This window comes from Periplaneta americana, chromosome 13 (assembly GCF_040183065.1).
Source record: "Periplaneta americana isolate PAMFEO1 chromosome 13, P.americana_PAMFEO1_priV1, whole genome shotgun sequence".
NCBI lineage: Eukaryota > Metazoa > Arthropoda > Insecta > Blattodea > Blattidae > Periplaneta > Periplaneta americana.
The window spans coordinates 170,066,375-170,086,727 of NC_091129.1; the positions used below are offsets into that span (position 1 = coordinate 170,066,375).

General features: G+C 36.1%; 1 long non-coding RNA gene across 1 annotated transcript; it reads left to right on the forward strand.

The window, feature by feature from the left end:
• Positions 1–115: 115 nt before the first annotated feature.
• LOC138711674 (uncharacterized) lies at positions 116–19,269 on the forward strand. The gene is made up of 3 exons (XR_011335420.1): positions 116–168; positions 4,110–4,310; positions 18,937–19,269. It is a non-coding gene; the product is annotated as an uncharacterized lncRNA (long non-coding RNA).
• The last annotated feature ends 1,084 nt before the right edge of the window (positions 19,270–20,353 follow it).

Here is a 20,353-nt window from a genome sequence, read left to right on the forward strand (position 1 = left end):
CAGATTGAGATGTATCGGTCATCTTTAGAACACGCCCAAATGACGTAATTATAGAAGGCGACCGTTGTAGATTGCAGACGTTACCGGATACAGGCGTCACTCCGTCATTTGAAATGTAGCGTCGCATGAGTTGGACGTGTTCTTGAGACGCATCAAGACCTGGTGAACGTAAGTTGGTATAATTATAACTTCTGATTTCCGTTAATTTTTCTTCATTTTGTGCTATATAAATACTGACAACAAACACTTTTCTTTAATAGTTTACCTTCACTAGCTCGTTTGCACGGGGAGTTTTGTCTCTGGCGTCAGAAAGAATAATGGCGTGCTTAGAATTAAATAATTTAAATCTGACTTAATCTAATACATCTTTTGAAAAAAATGGGAATTGGAATAAAGATCATGTTAAAGTCTCCACACATACCCCTGAAATAGCATGAACTACACTGAAATTATCTCACAATGCAACAAGTAAACTTTAATACAGTTACGCACATTCCCTCAAAATAAATTGCACAATTAATGGCCAGTTATTGAAATGCAGGAAACATTCGGAAGGCACTATTAATTCTCTATTTAATCAACATGTAGTCTATATAACAGATCAGAGCTTTGGGATCTTAGCGCAAACTGATTGATTCCAGGTAGGCCTACCGGTGTTTGCTACATAGATTCCGTATGTATGTTGTATTGTGCTATTCGTAAACACACTGTAGTCGAGCCTTAGATCGTTAAACTATAAAACTTCTTTGGATCTCACCGACGTTAAGCCCGACATTTGCGAGACTGACAAGAGATCAAGAAAATTGTAGACCTGAATTATCAGTGTATTTATAGTACCGGTAGTTCTGTTTTCGGCGTGCACAACACCGTAGCGGGGGTATGGTAATTGCGCAGAAGACGCCAGCTGTTCATATTTTCACTTTTTAAGTACTCTTACATCTCGTAGGCATTACTATTAACTCCGATACAGTTATCATGTTTGCTATACATACATTATGCTGGTTTTTGACGGTTTAGGAATAATATAGAAAGGTTATGGCAGAGCCTTCTTTAGTTACAAGCCGGGGCATGGGTAGGTTTGGCAACGCAGAGTGGAGGCGGGAGATTTGAGTGATATTGTGTTTGCTCATTGCTTTCGTTATACGTAACGCGTATTTTTTCAATATTACTTCATGCACAAAGGTAAGATCAAGATTCAGAGTAGTGATGTAAATTATTACGGGTTCGAAAATAGTGTTTTATTGCAATCAATTAGCTATACTTCAGAATACGGCGTAAGTAGGCTACTTACATACAAAGGCTGCCACTTAAAATAATTACAAAAAACATGTTTTTATTGATAGTACGAAGGTAAATAAATAAATAAAAAAGATATTCCTTGCACCGAAAATAATAAAATCAATAATGCAATAAAGACGTAAGTTCCTACGCAGTATTCTTAAGTTCCATTCAGTTAACAAATTTGTGGCTAGCAAATTGACAATGTTTTGCGACTTAATGGTGTTTCATCTGTGAAAGGTTTAGGATATATTTTAATATTATCTTATGCGATTATCTATCGTGTTTTTCTACAAATATTTCAGATGCCTAGAAAGTGCTGTGTGCCTATGTGTCGTAGCAACTACACTTATAATTAAAAAAAAAAATAAAAACATACTTGTTATTTTATTGATAGTATAAGGGAAAATAAATAAATACTTAAAGAAATGTTACTTGTACTAAAAATAAATAAAATAATGACGTACTTTCGCAATACCCTATTCCAATCAATTAACCATTATGTGGCCAGTAAATTGACAATGTTTTGCCGCTTAATGTTGTTTCACCTCTGACATGAAAGGTGTAGGATATCATATGCATTTTAATTTCATGTGATTATGTCGTGCTTTTCTATAAATATTTCAGATGCCCAGGAAGCCAGTTTTAGTTTGAACCTGGCCAGTCACCATAACAATACTGTTATCCTAAATTATTTGTTATAAACTTTTTAAAATATAATTTTAAATAAATATAACTACAGAAAACAAGCTAAGAATGAGAATTATGCAAATAGGCCTAAAATAAAATGTAAACAGAAGAAACTATTGACATTCCTATTATAATAAAAGTATGAGGATGTAAATACAGTTAAGCCAAGTAAAACAATCTATGAAAAAATGAAAACACATCCCTTCAACATAATACGTAACAAAACGCAACATTATCTATTAAGTACATGTATGTATCATTAGCGTAAACTCAGTGGACTTTAAATCCTGTAAATACCAAGTGGGTGAATGTAGAGTATCCAACGCCCACTGAACGAATATTTCACTTTTATCACTGCCAATGTTGCGCTATAATCGTATATGCAAGGTAGGCTATAACAAAAACCTAAACTAACCAAACCTAACCTGTCAAAGAAACAACAAGTTATACTAAATATGTGTAAAATTGGCCTATGTCTTTATAGTGGACGGGACATAAGTGACATTGACCAAACCAACAAAGTGATTATATGCATGTACAAATTATAGATAGTTCTGACGTATAGCAGGCATTCCGAATCTTCAACAAATCTGCAACATTTATGGGATCACAAAACAGCTGTTTACAATGACTTTGAAAACCAACGGCGTAACTTTATTGCTATAGCAGTCGAGACCCAACAATTTGACTAGAATTCTGATACACACAAATCACAAATAAGAATATAAAAATGTGGTTATACAATATTTAATAGAATAGTCAATTACTTTGTCATCCATAACCGTAAAAATTCCCAAAGACTGCAACCATTTTATTTTCATTTATTGTCTTGTTTTTTTTATCACCAACACGCATTTAGTTTATAATACATCAACAATTAACGTTTGGTACGGCCGCAAACATAATTCCATCGAAACACACTTATATTGTAACATTAATTTACATTGGAAATCGGCATTAGCACAAACACGTGTACTGTACGGTCAGCCTCCGGGTGACAGATAATTACAGTGTTGCCGACGTATGGCCCCGGCTTGTAACTAAAGAAGGCTCTGGTTATGGCGAAGGTACTGTCAGTGACACAGTTCATCTGCCCTGGAAGGAATGCGGGGCTGGGGTAGTAGTTTCGCACTAGTAGTGGATGGAGGGAAAGTTAGAAATACAATGTAGCATGCATTATAAAAACATTGATTTACGAATTCCGCGCCACGTTACTATGGAATACACTACATATGAAAGTTTTATTGCTACGTCTTAACTTTGCATATATATTTACACCATCAATTCTATTAAGCAAACGTTCACCTTCGTCTTCAAAGTACAAATGAAGAGAGAGAAATGGTTTTTTTTTTATATATAGAAAATAGAAAGGGGATTAAGCAGAGGGTATTCACACCAAAAGTACCGTTAGCCAGCCGCTTGCTCCAAAGTTTGCCTCACACCCCTCCAAACAACACCCCTAACTTCCCCAAGGTTCAGGACAGATGAGCTGTGTCATCGACAGTATTTTGGGGAGGCAGCGGAGGGCTTGCCTCCCGCTATAAACCCCCGGCCATATTATTGGATATCGTCTTTGCAGGTAGAGAAAGCATTACTACACAAATATAGGTAATGTTAAGTTTAGTACTCTTCTTATATCTGATTTGCTGTCTTCATTGAATTGCCAATGTGCTGTTTTGAAGTAATAAAACTCTATTAACATTAACCTATACGGATATCGTTCGTCAAATTGAAATTCAAATCATTTTCAAAATAGTCTACATGAAACGATGAATTTATATCGACAGTTGAAATTTGTTGAATATTATCGAAGGACCAAACCTATATGCACATAGATTTATTCCCCTTCAGAAACAACTAATTAAACTAAAAGAACTCCAAAAGGAAATAACATTCTTCGATAGTCACTTTGTAATGCTTAAAACGAATTTAGACGAGTTAAAAGAGCCCTTTTGGGTTCCCAGCCTACAATGTTCTGTAAAACTGCAATTACGTATAAACCAGGTTCTATTGTACTGTAATTTTAGATGTCTTTTATCCCTTTTATTTTTCAGAGCCCATTGACTCCTGTTTTGAGTTTAATATATTCTTCGGCACCTAGACCCTTATTGAGTGAGTACCTGTATCTATTTGCCTCGCAGGACGAACAGGAGTGCTCCATCATGTTCAGTCGGCCCAGAGCTTCTATCTGGGCTTGATGAGGTGCATCCGTCTGAAGTGGAAGCTGCGCTGGCCTCCGCATCGAACCCGCGTGCTCTGCTCTGTCCTGCCTCCATCACAGAGGACTGCAAGCTGCAGCTGCACACTTTCCTCTGGAGCATAGAGCCCTTCAACAAGTTCAGGTATATAAAGTTACAGACTAGTCAGTGGCGGTTCCTCGGGGGAGGTAAGGGAGGAACGTCCTCCTCACATATTTCTTCTTTTGAAAGTAAATACCAAATAAAATATGTGCCTTGAAATTCAAGGAAGATTAGATCATTTTTAAGTTCACAACTATAAGAGCACCTCGGCTGATTGAGTTTTAAACGATGCGTGCTCATGTGCTGCTAGAAAACTGTGAGAAAGATGCGAGATTATTTGTGTGGAGGAAAGTCAATCCATTCCTCCTTTACTGCAGTTAACACACATAGACAACAGCGCGCTAGCGGCCAGAGAAAGAAGCAGAGTTTTAAAGTGAGTGAATGAACGGAAAAGGAGGAGTTCCTCCTCTGAATCAGCGCATGGGCGGGAAATACAGAAACCGACTGGTCGTGCAGCAAGCTCGCTACCGCTGCCATCTAACGATCTTGCATTCAACGAGACTATAACACAACTAGGAGGAGGCACAATAAAACAGTTTTAACGCAACGCTATGAAAGACACCATGTAAAATTTTTTTGAAATTATAAATAAAAAATTTTATTCATTGCACTTTATATAGGCTACTATTCATGTTTTGAAACTTTCAAGAATATTTGAAAGTTAAAGTCGTGTTTATATAAAACAAAGAGGAAGTAGTTCTACGTTAGTATTGCAGATCTATTTGACCCCTGAAATTCACTTCTGTTCATTGTGTACTAGACAGGGCAACAGCCAAGTTGTCAGTTTTGTACAAATATATTTGAAATTGAAAGTAAGTAGGTACTCCAAACTACATCATTTTTAACATAAAAAATTGGGCACCGGCAACTTTGAACAATAATGGTAGTATAACTTTACAAGAACTGATATTCTTCAAAAGCATGTGATACTGAACTTGTACAATGTACAGCTATCAAAAGAAAAAGTGGCCGCTCTCCTGAAACAAACTTCCCTTCGGGTATCTTCGCTACAATTCGGAGACAGACGATGTTACATGTTGTTGGAACACGTTGCCTGATATCTACAGTTATAATTGAAGTATACTGTGTGTTATTCGATAGCATAATGGTAGCGTTCAGGCCTCTTATTCATGAGGTCCTGGGTTCGACTACAACCTCGTGCTTTTTATGTCCTTTTTTGTTCTGTTTTTGAGAGAGACAAACTATACATAATGGCTCCTTTCTCTTTTATGATTATTTTAGTAATTAACATCAGGTTCATTAATAATAATAATAATAATAATAATAATAATAATAATAATAATAATAATATTTATTTGTCAGAAACCACTGTACAAGGCCTGGATATGACATCGTCAGGTTCGATAATACACACACACACGCACACATACACTCACACATGCATAAACAAACTTAGCACAAATAAATATAGACAAATAATTATAAGCAAATAAACATACATAGTCAAATAAACAAACACTGAGAGATAAACAGAGTATGCTGTAGGTTAACACATTTATATAAGGACAAAAGGTATAATTAAAATACAAAGAGACAAATTAAAATATAAAGAAAGGGTTACATTTCTAAAATACAATATTTACATCACACTCCATGAATTCATTCACTGAATAAAAAGGTCTGTTCAGCAACCATCTATGTATGCAGGACTTAAACCTATTTATTGGTAACTTTTTCGCTTCCAATGGTAACTTATTAAATATATTTATGCCATTAAAAAAGCAGGTATTTGAGCTTACACTCAATCTGCACCTTGTGTAATCTAATTTATCTTTATTTCTAGTGTTGAAGGAATGTATATCTGATCTAGTCTGATAAAGATCTATGTTGGATCTGAGGAATATCAAGGTTCTGTAAATGAATAGATTGTAAACTGTCATTACCTTTAACTCTGGAAATAGTGGTCTACATGATTCCTTGGTATTTTTATTGAATATTACCCTCAGTGCTCGTTTTTGTAATAATAAGATGCTATTGACTCCTGTTGCACTTCCCCATATATGAATTCCATAGTTAATGTGAGATTCAAACAGTGCAAAATATACCTGTCTGAGAGTTTCTGTTGAAACCAATGGCCTTAACTTCCTAAAAACAAAAATTACCCTCGACAATTTAATACATATACTTTCTATGTGTTTGTGCCATCCTAATTTTGGATCCAAGTAAAAACCTAACAGTTTAACATAAGATATTTCATTATCTAGTGTGTTGGGGAGGCCTAAGATTAGTTTCTGGGTTTTTTCTTCATTAAGCATTAACTTGTTTGAGTGAAACCATTGCTTAGCTATGTTAAGATTATTCATCTGTGACAACTTTAACTGGTTAAGATCTGAGGGAGATGTTATTAAGGTGGTATCATCTGCATACATGATTAGATCTTGAGGCAGACTGAATGGTAAATCATTTATTAATACAAGAAAGAGAAAAGGGCCTAATATGCTGCCTTGAGGAACTCCATTAGTGACAAGTCTCACATCAGAGAGCTTATTTGATATATTAACAATTTGTCTTCTATTTTTATCTGATAAGGTTTAAACTCTCTCCTCTAATACCATAGTGTTGTAACTTAGCTATTAAAAGATCGTGGGATATGCAATCAAATGCTTTAGTAAGATCACACAGTGTTAAAGAGACACATTTTTTGTTTTCAAATGCTGTAATGATTTCTTTGACCAGGTATTCCAGGGCTAATACTGTAGATTTATTCTTTTGGAAACCGAACTGCCTAGGTGAGATAAGTTGGTGTTGGACGAACCATTCATTCATTTGCTTGTAGAGGAGAGATTCAATAATTTTTGAAAAACTTGGGACAAGGCTAATAGGTCTGTAGCTGGACACTGCGTTTATATCACCTCGTTTGTATATGGGTATTACTTTAGAAAGTTTCAAGCAATCTGGAAAGGAGTTTTCATGGATGCACATATTGATTAAAAGAGTTAATGGTATGACAATTAAATTCACTATTTTTTTAATGAAGAAGTTAGAGAAGCCGAAAATATCAGAGCTATGAGAGGAAGAGAGTTCAGCAACTGCTTTCATAACTTCATCTTCTGTCACACTACGCCAAGTAAATTCTCCTTCAGGAGCAGTGCTAATATAATGCTGAGGCATATCACCATCAAATTTGTCAGCAATGTCCTCAATTGATTTAATACAGAATTCATTAAATGCATAAGGATCTATTTGAACATTTTTTGTGTTGTTGGTCATGTTAGTTTCTTGCTTAACGATTTTCCATGCTGATTTACATTTATTGCCAGAGGAGTTAATATAATTATCATACATGCTTCTTTTCGCCCCATTTATTTTCCTTTTATATTCTTTTTTTAAAATTGAGTATTGTCTCTTTGCCTCCTCAGCTTTAGTGCACATATAGGCTGTATGGTGGGCAAGTACAGAGTTCTTTAAAGCTTTGAGTTCTTTTGTGTACCATTTTGAATTAGATAGACTTGCATCAACTTTTTTTCTGTGTTGTAATGGGGAAACAGGTTTCAAAGCAATTTAGAAGGTGATTTACAAAATTCAGAAATGATATGTCAACCTCTGTGCAAATGATTAATGGGTTCCAATCTATTGAACTTACCATATCACAAAATTTTACAAAATTGCTGTCACTAAAGTTACGTAGTAGTATGTATTCATTCTTGTCATGAGATAAATGTTTTTCTACCTTAACATGCATTATAAGGCCAGAGTGATCAGAGAAACAAAAGTTGTGGGGGTTTACTTCACAGTACATTTGTGGGATATCAGTAAAAAAGTAATCAAGACATGCTTCATATCTAGTTGGGCTAAGGCTAGTGGGATACAAATTATAGGATCTAAGCAAGTTTGAGAAGTATCCTGCTTCATTACTTGATTGAGTAAGATCAATATTTAAATCTGTACAGATAATTATTTTAGTATTACATTTACTAATGGCAGCTAGGATTGCATCAAAATTTTTAAAGAATAATGGAATATCTCCATTTGGTGAACGGTAAAGTGATACTAGAGTAATATTGTGGTCACTTAATGTGATTGCACAAACCTCACATGTTTTATCAATACAGTAAGCCTCTAGATTTATTACTTTGAATTTCAGATCCTTTTTTATGAAAATACATACACCACCGTTTTTGAATCCTGTGCGACAATATGCACTCCCTAATTGAAATTTGATAGGAATATGAAGTGAGATTTCTGTTGCAGTTAACCAATGCTCATTAACACAAATTAGATCCGGATTTTCACTTGTACTTATCAGTTCCATGTTGGGTGCCTTATTCCGTAGACTTTGGACATTTATATGGATTAGTTTGAGCGTAAACCTGGACATAAAAAATCCTCCAAATGGGCTGGTTTCTTCGGGTTTCTACTGGAGGTGCGAGTGATCTCTGATGATTCCCCTGTTGTATGTAGCTGCGACGTCACTTGATTGTCGATCTCCACGTCAGACACCTCAGGTAGTTCTCTCCTGTCTACTGTTCCGTTGATGGCTTTGGCGTCTTCTGTCTGGTCTTCTCTGCTCATAGTCCCATTGATGACATCGTCGTCTCCATCTAGCAAGTCTCCCCTTTGAGTAGTCCCCTTTGTATCGTCGTCTTCTTCCGTAGAGTCTTCCGTGTCCATGCCATGACTTTATCATTATCATTATGATATTGTGGCTGCAAATGGAAAGAAAAAAGATTTTATTCTCAATAAAATATCTTCCGTGGCATAAACATAACAAATTTACTGGCGTCGGCCTTAAAACATTCAAACAATTAAGCGTTCAAAAAACAAAACAAAAAGCCACAATTCAATATTTAGTCTATCTTCCTCTTATCTCGATCATCTTGCAGTCGAGTGGGCATGGAATTGACTAGTCTTTGCAAATAGCGACTGTTCTTAGACACGATATTCCAGGCATTCTGAACATACACACATAAATGTTCTGTCCATGGGCAGGTCTTTCATTGCAAACCCAGCAATCTCCAATCTTTCTTATTTTCTGCCTTCCTCTTAGTCTCCGCATATGATATCCTAATGTCGTCTATTATTCTTTTCAACCAGAGACCCAACCAATTCCTTTTTCTCTTTCTAATCAGTTTCAGCATCATTCTTTCTTCACTCACTTTTTCAAACACAATTTTATTTCTTATTCTGTCTGTCCACTTTACACGCACCGTTCTTCTCCACATCCACATTTCAAATGCTTTAATTCGTTTCTCTTCATTTCGTCGTAATGTCCATGTTCTTTCCCCATACAATGCCACACTCCACACAAAGCACTTCACTAGTCTCTTCCTTAGTTCTTTTTCCAGAGGTCCGCAGAAGATCCTTCTTCTTCTATTAAAAGCTTCCTTTGTTCATGTTTGCAGTTTTCTTGGGAAGGATAGGCCTAAATGCGGTAACATCCTGTTGCTTTCCGCACACCACTATCTCTTTCGCATCTTATTAAATTCCAGGGGGCCCAAGCGTGGAGATGAGGAGAGTGGATTTGACTAATTGGGCCCTCCGGACTTCACCGAAAGTCACGGCAAGGGTTAAATATTAATTCTATCAGGATGTTTGACCTGGTCAGAGACCGGGAAATCTCAATTAGCCCTTGCCCCCCGCATCCTGGACTAGCTTCTACGAATCATCAGAAAATCTTAGAGTGTGATTGGGCCAATTTTTCCGAAAATGTTTCCACACTTTTGCTCTCGTAGCTCAGCGGACGAACGTCGGAATTTAGATGTCAACGTCTCAGGTTCAATTCCTCGTTACTCCTTTTCATTTTATTGTGGTTCAAGATAGTATAATGTAATAATACAAAAAGAAAAACTAATACCAGTATTATGCAACTGGATTTTTCCAAACCTAATATTAAATTTATGTTATTTATATCGCTAAAGAACGATTACAATATAAATAACTTGAATATTATTTATACAGTATCACTAAAGAACGATAACAGAATATAAATGATAAATATCGGTTTGTTTAATTAATATATTGCGAAAGAACAATAACAATATAAATAACTTGAATATTGTTTTATAATGCTAATGAAGGAAAACAGAATATAAATAATAACATGAATATTATTTAAATCGCTGAAGAACGATAACAATATAAAAAAACGTGAATATTATTCATATCGGAATTTCACAGATTTATTACAGATGTATTTAAGAATTGTAGAAGAATAGTAATTAGTAACAGTGTCCTATTTATTCTTCTTGGAGCCAAATTTGTAACTTTTAAAAGTGAGGTTACTATGTTGAAGTGTATGTGTTGTAACGGATGCTTGATTTGTTATGTATGAGTCAGTTATGTGATGCTTGATGTCGTCGCAATGTCGTAATTATAGTTTGATTGTGTTTGTGTGACTATTGTGTATTAATTTGTGATGTATGGTACGGAAAGCTGCATATTTGTGTTATAGAAGTGTTACGTATGTGTGTTGATAATGTTTTTGTATGTTTCAAATTGATACCTGATATTTGTTTTGCAATCGCAATGCCTAATTTACGGATTGTTTGTTTTGTTTACATCGCGTAAGCTAATTTAATTTTTCTTTTCCATTTCTCTTTATGCTTATCTTTTTTGTGTATAAAACTATAGCCCTAACATACATATGTAAAATAGGGCTAACCCCCATTGGAGATACAATAATAATTATTCATATCATTATAATACGATAACAGAATACAAAAATGATGACCTGAATTTTATTCATATCTCTAAAAAACGATAACAAAATATAAATAACGTGATATCCATAAAGAACGATAACTGGATATAAATGATAATTTGAATATCATTTACATCGCTAAAGAACGATAAAAAAATAAAATGAAAACTTGAAGAAGGCACGAACCCACGACCTTTGAATCATTAAACAAGCACTCTACTGCTGGTCTACGAGGCGCAGATATGGAACACTTTCATAGTTCCGGAACTGCTTGTACAAGCACATGCATCGTGTAACATCGCCGCGATCCGAAGTGGACTTTGAAAATATTCGCTGTTCACGAGTGCGGCCACTTTTTTTTTTGACAGCTGTACATATGGCAACACAGACCACGTGGGTGGGTGCAGTGTTCTCGCTTTCCTCGGATTATTTCCCATTCCCATTTCCGCAGTTCCGGTTACGTGTTAGTAGCTATAGTCTCTTCCAACACGTGTGATGCTGTAGTGTGCTCGAAAAAATGCTGCGAGGTGAATTTCCTAGTAGGCCTAATTGCTAATTTGTGCAATTATTCAACAATGAATGGAAGTGAAAACATTATATTTTATGGAAAATTTAGGGAACTCAGTGTACAAGAACAGATTATTGCTATACAGAAGGGAAGGCCAACCCCAACACTACCTGGTATTACATGTATGCATGTAGACTAATTTGTAGCATGTTTCATTCAAGAAGGTGTCATTTCGTCCTGTTACCATCTTTCCTCCTTTTAAGAAATACGCAGGGGCCGCCACTGAGACTAGTATTAGAATTCTTATATTTGATGTCTATCATACTTACTTACAAATGGCTTTTAAGGAACCCGAAGGTTCATTGCCGCCCTCACATAAGCCCGTCATCGGTCCCTATCCTGTGCAAGATTAATCCAGTCTCTATCATCATATCCTACCTCCCTCAAATCCATTTTAATATTATCCTCCCATCTACGTCTCGGCCTCCCTAAAGGTCTTTTTCCCTCCGGTCTCCCAACTAACACTCTATATGCATTTCTGGATTCGCCCATACGTGCTACATGCCCTGCCCATCTCAAACATCTGGATTTTAAGTTCCTAATTATGTCAGGTGAAGAATACAATACGTGCAGTTCTGTGTTGTGTAACTTTCTCCATTCTCCTGTAACTTCATCCCGCTTAGCCCCAAATATTTTCCTAAGCACCTTATTCTCAAACACCCTTAACCTATGTTCCTCTCTCAGAATGAGTCCAAGTTTCACAACCATACAGAAGAACCGGTAATATAACTGTTTTATAAATTCTAACTTTCAGATTTTTGGACAGCAGGCTGGATGATAAGAGCTTCTCAACCGAATAATAACACGCATTTCCCATATTTATTCTGCGTTTAATTTCCTCCCGAGTGTCATTTATATTTGTTACTGTTGCTCCAAGATATTTGAATTTTTCCACCTCTTCGAAAGATAAATCTCCAATTTTTATATTTGCATTTCGTACAATATTTTGGTCACGAGACATAATCATATACTTAGTCTTTTCGGGATTTACTTCCAACCCTATCGCTTTACTTGCTTCAACTAGAATTTCCGCGTTTTCCTTAATCGTTTGTGGATTTTCTCCTAACATATTCACGTCATCCGCATAGAAAAGAAGCTGATGTAACCCGTTCAATTCCAAACCCTCTGTGTTATCCTGAACTTTCCTAATGGCATATTCTAGAGCAAAGTTAAAAAGTAAAGGTGATAGTGCATCTCCCTGCTTTAGCCCGCAGTGAATTGGAAAAGCATCAGATATAAACTGACCTATACGGACTCTGCTGTATGTTTCACTGAGACACATTTTAATTAATCGAAGTAGTTCCTTGGGAATACCAAATTCAATAAGAATATCATATAATACTTCCCTCTTAACCGAGTCAAATGCCTTTTTGAAATCTATGAATAACTGATGTACTGTACCCTTATACTCCCATTTTTTCTTCATTATCTGTCAGAATACAAAAAATCTGAACAATAGTCTATCTATTACGCCGAAAACCGCACTGATGATCCCCAATAATTTCATCTATGTACGGAGTTAATCATCTCAAAAGAATATTGGACAAAATTTTGTACGACTTCAACGAAAGTGATATTCCTCGAAAGTTACCACAGTTAGTTTTGTCCCCCTTTTTAAAAATAGGTACAATTATGGACTCCCTCCATTGTTCTGGTACAATTTCCTTTTTCCAAATAGCAAGTACAAGTTTATAAATTTCGCTATATAATGCACTTCCACCCTGTTGTATTAATTCTGCTGGAATTAGATCGATACCTGGAGACTTGTACTTTTCAGATTTTCTATCGCAATTTCGACTTCTGAAAGCGTGGGTTCGGGTATAAATGGCTCAGCAGTTTGTGTTTCAATTACGTCCCGATCATTTCTATTTGGCCTATGTACATTTAGTAGTTGCGCAAAATAGTTTTTCCATCTGTTTAGGATTGATGGAGAGTCTGCAAGCAAGTCACCATTCTCATCCTTGATCACGTTTACCCTTGGCCGATATCCGTTCTTAAATTCCTTTATACCCTTATATAAATCTCGAATGTTTTTATTCTTACTATTTGTTTCTACCTCATTCAGTTTTTCCTTCAAGTAACCTCTCTTTTTATTCCTAAGTGTACGACTTGCTTGCCGTCTTTCATTGAAATAATTCTCTCTTCTCCTCAACTGGATCCTGTAAGAATTTCAATTTTGCCTGTTTCCTTCTTTCTACTACCATGCAACAATCTTCATCAAACCACGGTTCCTTTTTCTTAGTTTCATAATAACCTATGCTCTGCTCAGCTGCAATTTTGATACTATCTCTGATATTTTCCCACACGCTATTAACATCTAATTCTTTCTCAACTTCGTCGGAACTTTCTAAAGGGGCAAACCTATTCGAAATTTCGACCTAATAATTTTGCTTAGCTTCCTCGTCCTTTAATTTCAAAATATTGAATTTAGTAATATTAACTTGTTGCTCTACTCGCTTGGCTACTGATAATCTTTCTTTTAATTCTCCAATCACCAAATAATGGTCAGAATTACAGTCTGCACCCCTGAAAGTTCGAATATCTACTATACTAGTATGTCTCCGTTTATCTATGAAGATGTGATCTATTTGGTTGTGTGTCAATCCATCTGGAGAAGTCCAAGTATATTTATGTATATCCTTATGGGGGAATGTTGTACTTTTGACAATTACATTTTTCGATGTGGCAAAGTTGACTAATCTAACTCCATTGTCACTACTAATTGCGTGTAGGCTCTCTTTTCCAATAGTTGGTCTAAAAATATCCTCCTGTCCTACTTTAGCGTTGAAATCCCCCAATAAAATTTTCATGTGATATCTAGGGAACTGATCAAAAGTCTGTTCCAATTCCTCATAGAAGCTATCCTTTATATGGTCGTCTTTCTCTTCTGTAGGGGAGTGAGCATTTATAACTATGATGTCGCACCATCTACCCTTAAGTACTAAATGTGATAACCTGTCACTGATAAATTCGACCTTTTTACTGCTGATTTTATTCTTTTATGAACAGAGAATCCTGTTCCTAATTGGTGATTATCGTTTCCTTCCCCATAATACAACAAGTAATCTCCTATTTGTGATATGCCATTCCCATCTAACCTAACCTAACCTCTTGTACTCCCACGAAGTCAATTCTATATCTAGCTAGTTCTTTTGCTACTAATGTTACCCCTCCTGTTCTATAAAGACTAGTTACGTTCCAAGTGCCAAATCTCAAAACCTTATTCCTTTGCTGTGGTCGTGCCAGAGAATCAGCCCTATTCTGAGGCTTATTGTAGGGATTCGTAACAAGCTGTTTTTTACGGTGATGGGTTGTTAGCCCTTCGCCCAACCCCCAAGCTGGAGGACCACCCCTTATCGGCTGTCCACGACTGCTTAATCAATATATTCGCAGCTACCCTCCATATCTGGAGGCCGTCTCCTCTATCCGCAACCTGAGGACGCACCATGCCGTGGTGATAGGGACCCAACATACATGGTGATGTCTATCATTCTGTGGCAAATTGACTCAGTGATACTGTATATGAAGAGAATCGTACCAGTAGTGTAGTAGAAATCGCTGTACACAGACTGACTAGTATTCATGTCTGTTATTCTGTGTTAAATTGACTTGTAGGTATTAAATATCAAGAAAATTCGTCCAATAGTGTAATAGAAATCTCTGTACAGATAGGTACTAGTACTAAAATTGTTATATTTCATGTCTATTAATCTCATATAAATTAAGTCGTAGGTACTGAATATGAACTAAATCCGCCCAATAGTTTAGTATAAATCGCTGTACACATACCGACTAGTTCTAAAATTCTTATATTTGATGTCTATCATTCTGTGGTAAATTGACACAGTTATACCCAATTTAAAGTGAAGCCGACTTATAGTTTAATAGACGTTATATTGCACAATTTTATCACTTCCCTAGCATTTGTTTAATTTATCACTGACCTAGCCTTGTTTTTCTTTTGCCAAAATTTTAAACTGCAAATTCCTTACGGTACTATAAAACATGCTTTGCGATCGTTATTTGTTTAGAGCATAGACTGCCAACTGAATATGGCGGCTCCGTTGAAATGTTTTGGTGAAGGTACTCTTTATGCCAGCATACTGTGTTCTAATCTTGTAATAGTAAATTAAATCGCAGTGGAGTTTTAATATTCTCTAGATTGATTTGTTTAATTTGATTATTGTACTAACCATTGTGTAGAAATGTTTTAATTATTGCATGTTTTATTCTTAACTTTTTTTTTCTATTAGAACGATTGATTGTATGAACTGATATGTTGGTTTAACTGTAACGGAATATCTAGAGGCGGGCATGGAGACATACGGTATTGGTATAAGACATGTATTTCTTTTTAATGTATCCCATATTTATTTTGCGTTTAATTTCCTCTCGAGTGTCATTTATATGTTATTGTTGATATTTGAATTTTTCCACTCTTAAGAACGAAAAATTTCCAGTTCTTATTATGTTAAACAGTGAAATAATTAATTGGGTGTTCACTGTACAACCTTAATAGTGAAAGAAGCATTCGTGTGAGGGGCAAACTTTGAAAACCTGTCAATTTTTAGAGAATTTGTAGAATCTTCTGAAAATGTACAAATCAGGTTATGAAAGTTTGCTTCTAAAATAGAATCATACCGTCTACGCTTCCTTCTCATTTTTTATGCATGAAGAGAGGTATGTCTGAGTTCGGATGACGTAAAAATTGCAGTACTCTCCCTTATATGATTTGTTTACCCCCCATATCCCGCCCCGCATAAACCCTCTTTATATAATTTGCCCTTGGGCTTTCTTTATTCTATATTTTCTACTACTACAATTGTTGTACATTTACATTTATTGAATTAATTTTAATACTTTACCTGGGCGAGATTCGATTTGTAGTACAGCGCCGCAACCAACTGAGCCAACTTGCGAGTCGCTGGAGTTTGCTCAAAAGATGTATATGGAAGTGTAGTGATGTAACCAATTTCACCTCACGAATAATTGTAACATTTAAAAATTATTCGCAAGACTTCAAAAGGAAGAAACTAATTATTGAAATGGAAAAATATATTCTTGTGAGATAGTTTTCCTGAATTTATTTTACTGTTCCGAGCATAAATTCATCAGTGCGGTTTTCGGCGTAATAGATCGACTATTGATCAGATTTTTTGTATTCGACAGATAAATGGGAGAAAAAATGGGAGTATAAGGATACAGTACATCAGTTATTCATAGATTTCAAAAAGGCATATGACTCGGTTAAGAGGGAAGTATTATATGATATTCTTATTGAATTTGGTATTCCCAAGAAACTAGTTCGATTAATTAAAATGTGTCTCAGTGAAACATACAGCAGAGTCCGTATAGGTCAGTTTCTATCTGATGCTTTTCCAATTCACTGCGGGCTAAAGCAGGGAGATGTACTATCACCTTTACTTTTTAACTTCGCGCTAGAATATGCCATTAGGAAAGTTCAGGATAACAGGCAGGGTTTGGAATTGAACGGGTTACATCAGCTTCTTGTCTATGCGGATGACGTGAAAATGTTAGGAGAAAATACACAAACGATTAGGGAAAACGCGGAAATTTTACTTGAAGCAAGTAGAGCGATCGGTTTGGAAGTAAATCCCGAAAAGACAAAGTATATGATTGTCTCGTGACCAGAATATTGTACGAAATGGAAATATAAAAATTGGAGATTTATCCTTTGAAGAGGTGGAAAAATTCAAATATCTTGGAGCAACAGTAACAAATATAAATGACACTCGGGAGGAAATTAAATGCAGAATAAATATGGGAAATGCGTGTTATTATTCGGTTGAGAAGCTCTTATCATCCAGTCTGCTGTCGAAAAATCTGAAAGTTAGAATTTATAAAACAGTTATAATACCGGTTCTTCTGTATGGTTGTGAAACTTGGACTCTCTCACTCTGAGGAACATAGGTTAAGGGTGTTTGAGAATAAGGTGCTTAGGAAAATATTTGGGGCTAAGTGGGATGAAGTTACAGGAGAATGGAGAAAGTTACACAACACAGAACTGCACGCATTGTATTCTTCACCTGACATAATTAGGAACATTAAATCCAGACGTTTGAGATGGGCAGGGCATGTAGCACGTATGGGCGAATCCAGAAATGCATATAGAGTGTTAGTTGGGAGACCGGAGGGAAAAAGACCTTTAGGGAGGCCGAGACGTAGACGGGAGGATAATATTAAAATGGATTTGAGGGAGGTGGGATGTGATGATAGAGACTGGATTAATCTTGCACAGGATAGGGACTGCTGGCGGGCTTATGTGAGGGCGGCAATGAACCTCTGGGTTCCTTAAAAGCCATTTGTAAGTAAGTTCCGAGCATAAATTACCTGGCCAAGTTCGGAATAGGATGGACTGGCGGCGCTACTATAGCGAGCATAATGATGTCTAAAGACTCTGATAGATGGAGCCATTGTTTGGATCGGAGCAGTGATCTCGACATCAGCTCAATGGATCAGAGTTGTTCTGAAGTTTCACAAGGTATTCTGGATTGCGATGTTTGCTTTTATTTTTCTTCAAGTATACGAAATATATTAGTCCTAATGCAGAAGTGGCATAGTTTTTGTGCATCAATTTTAATGTCGATAATCGCATGCACAATTGAGTGCCATCTAGAATGTAATAAAGTAAACTTGAGACAAAATTGTTGCTTTCATAAAACACGTTCATTTTGCGTGTAATGTATTGGAAACTTGTAATATTTATGCAACATGCTATTGGCAACACTGGATTTGAAAATGCTGTCTTGGAGTGTACTGCGAATTTGATCGCTTTCTGAACGTCCTCAGATTAGAGTCAACTGTTTCATGTGTGCTAGAGGGACTAATGCATCTGTTTATTGAAATAGACAATAACGACGAATGTCAGAATTGCCGAAGTTCAATTGTGTGAAGCAAAAAGGTTAGTTTTTAATATGTAAGTAATGGTAGAGGTTGGGGCTAAAGTAAAATCTTGAAATAGTAAAGTTTTACAATTATAAATTAGTGAATTGAAATAATAAATACCAATTAAGGATACGAATTACAATGAAGTAGACATAATATTGAAATCATAGACAATTCGGACTAGGAAACATAACCATTACAGCTGTCGGTTCAGAATCTGAACTATCATCGCTTAACTCATTTTCAAAATTTATAGATGTACCTAATGTACACTTCTTTATGCAAAGACTCTTCCATGCTTGAAATGTTTGGATCAGATGCAATTAACAGTATTAAAGACATCTCGCGGGACATTAATATTCTAGTCACTTTGTTGAAAGAGCCCTTATGAACTCGCAGCCTACTATGTTCAGTTAAACTGGAGTTTTTAGATGTCTTTCTTCCGTCTATTTATTAGAGCCCATTGACTCCTACATTGGGTTTAGTATATTCTCTGGTGCCTAGACCCTTACGTATATCTGTTGCCCTAGCAGGAGGAACACCACTGCTCCAAGCCATCCAGATTGCCGAAGCAAGCTTCAGAGCTCTACCTGGGGAACATGAGGTGCATCTGTCTGAAGTGGTTGCTGCGTGACTGGGGGCTGGCCTCCGCATTGAACCTGCAGGCTGTGCTCTGCCTCTATCACAGAAGATTGCATGCTGTAGCTGCACACCTATCCCTGGACCACACAGCCTTTCAACAAGTTCAGGTATGGAGGACTCCACAATTGACCATAGAGATGTAATTGTTCAAGCGTGACATGAGTTTTAACCGAATGCATTTATCATTATTGTGAATAAGAATTACCTTTAGTAATAATCAAGGTTTAAAGTATCACCATGTATTTGGAAAATGCGTTATCTACATGTCTTATTTGTTTTTGCAAACTTAATAAGTTAAAAACTCTATGTTCAAAAATTATATTCTGCCAGATAAGAGACAACGAAATAGTTGTAATGTCAATATTTTTGTTCCTTAATATAATTATTCGAGTAGTTAATTTTTTTCACTATTGGGTCCATAAAAATAATTTTCTTCAGTTATTACAGATTTTTTCACATTTCGTTTTCTAGCAGTCTTACATACAAATAATGGTTTGTGCTTTTACAGTGCAAAATATTTTTTATTCGCAAGGTTAACAGATCTTGACAGGATGGTGATAGCAGGACCTTCTAAATAGTACAGGAACTGCTACTGGAAGCGGAAGTGATTAGACATGTTTGACAGTGTAGCAGGTATCGCAATAATTGTGGAGGCATGTTTACTTGATGTAACTGTTTGTTTCTTTATCATTGGCTTCTAGTGTAATTGTTGAGAGGTTTATAAGTTAGCATATAATAACAGAATTGCAACCTTATATTTGGTATTATTGTTTTTGGTAGTGAAGAAAGCGTTATGTTATTACTAGACTAAACATTGAAATGCTTCGGACGTGTAATGTCCCAGATTGTAAATGGAATTATCATTAAGAAAGTCTGTTGGTACAGTTGTCAAAAGAAAAAGTGGCCGCTCTCTAGAAACAAAGTTCCCTTCGGGTATCTCTGCTACAATTCGGAGATAGGTGATGTTACATGTTGTTGGACCACGTGGCCTGATATCTACAGTCAGAATGAAAGATTTTGCGTGTTAATCTGTAGTGTAATGGAAGCGTTTTCAGCAAGTGTTTGTAAGGTCATGCGTTCCAACACAACCTAATGCTCTTTGTTTTGTTTAGGAGAGGAGAAAATATAATTGTTTCTGTTTCTGTTATGACTTGTTTTAGTAATTAACATCAGGTTCATGAATGTATTATGCCATGACTCTGTCATTATTTATTATGACATTATGGCTGCAAATGGAAAGAAAGCAGTGGCGGTTCCTTGGGGGAGGGAAGGGAGGAACGTCGTCCTCACATTTTCTTCTTTTGAAAG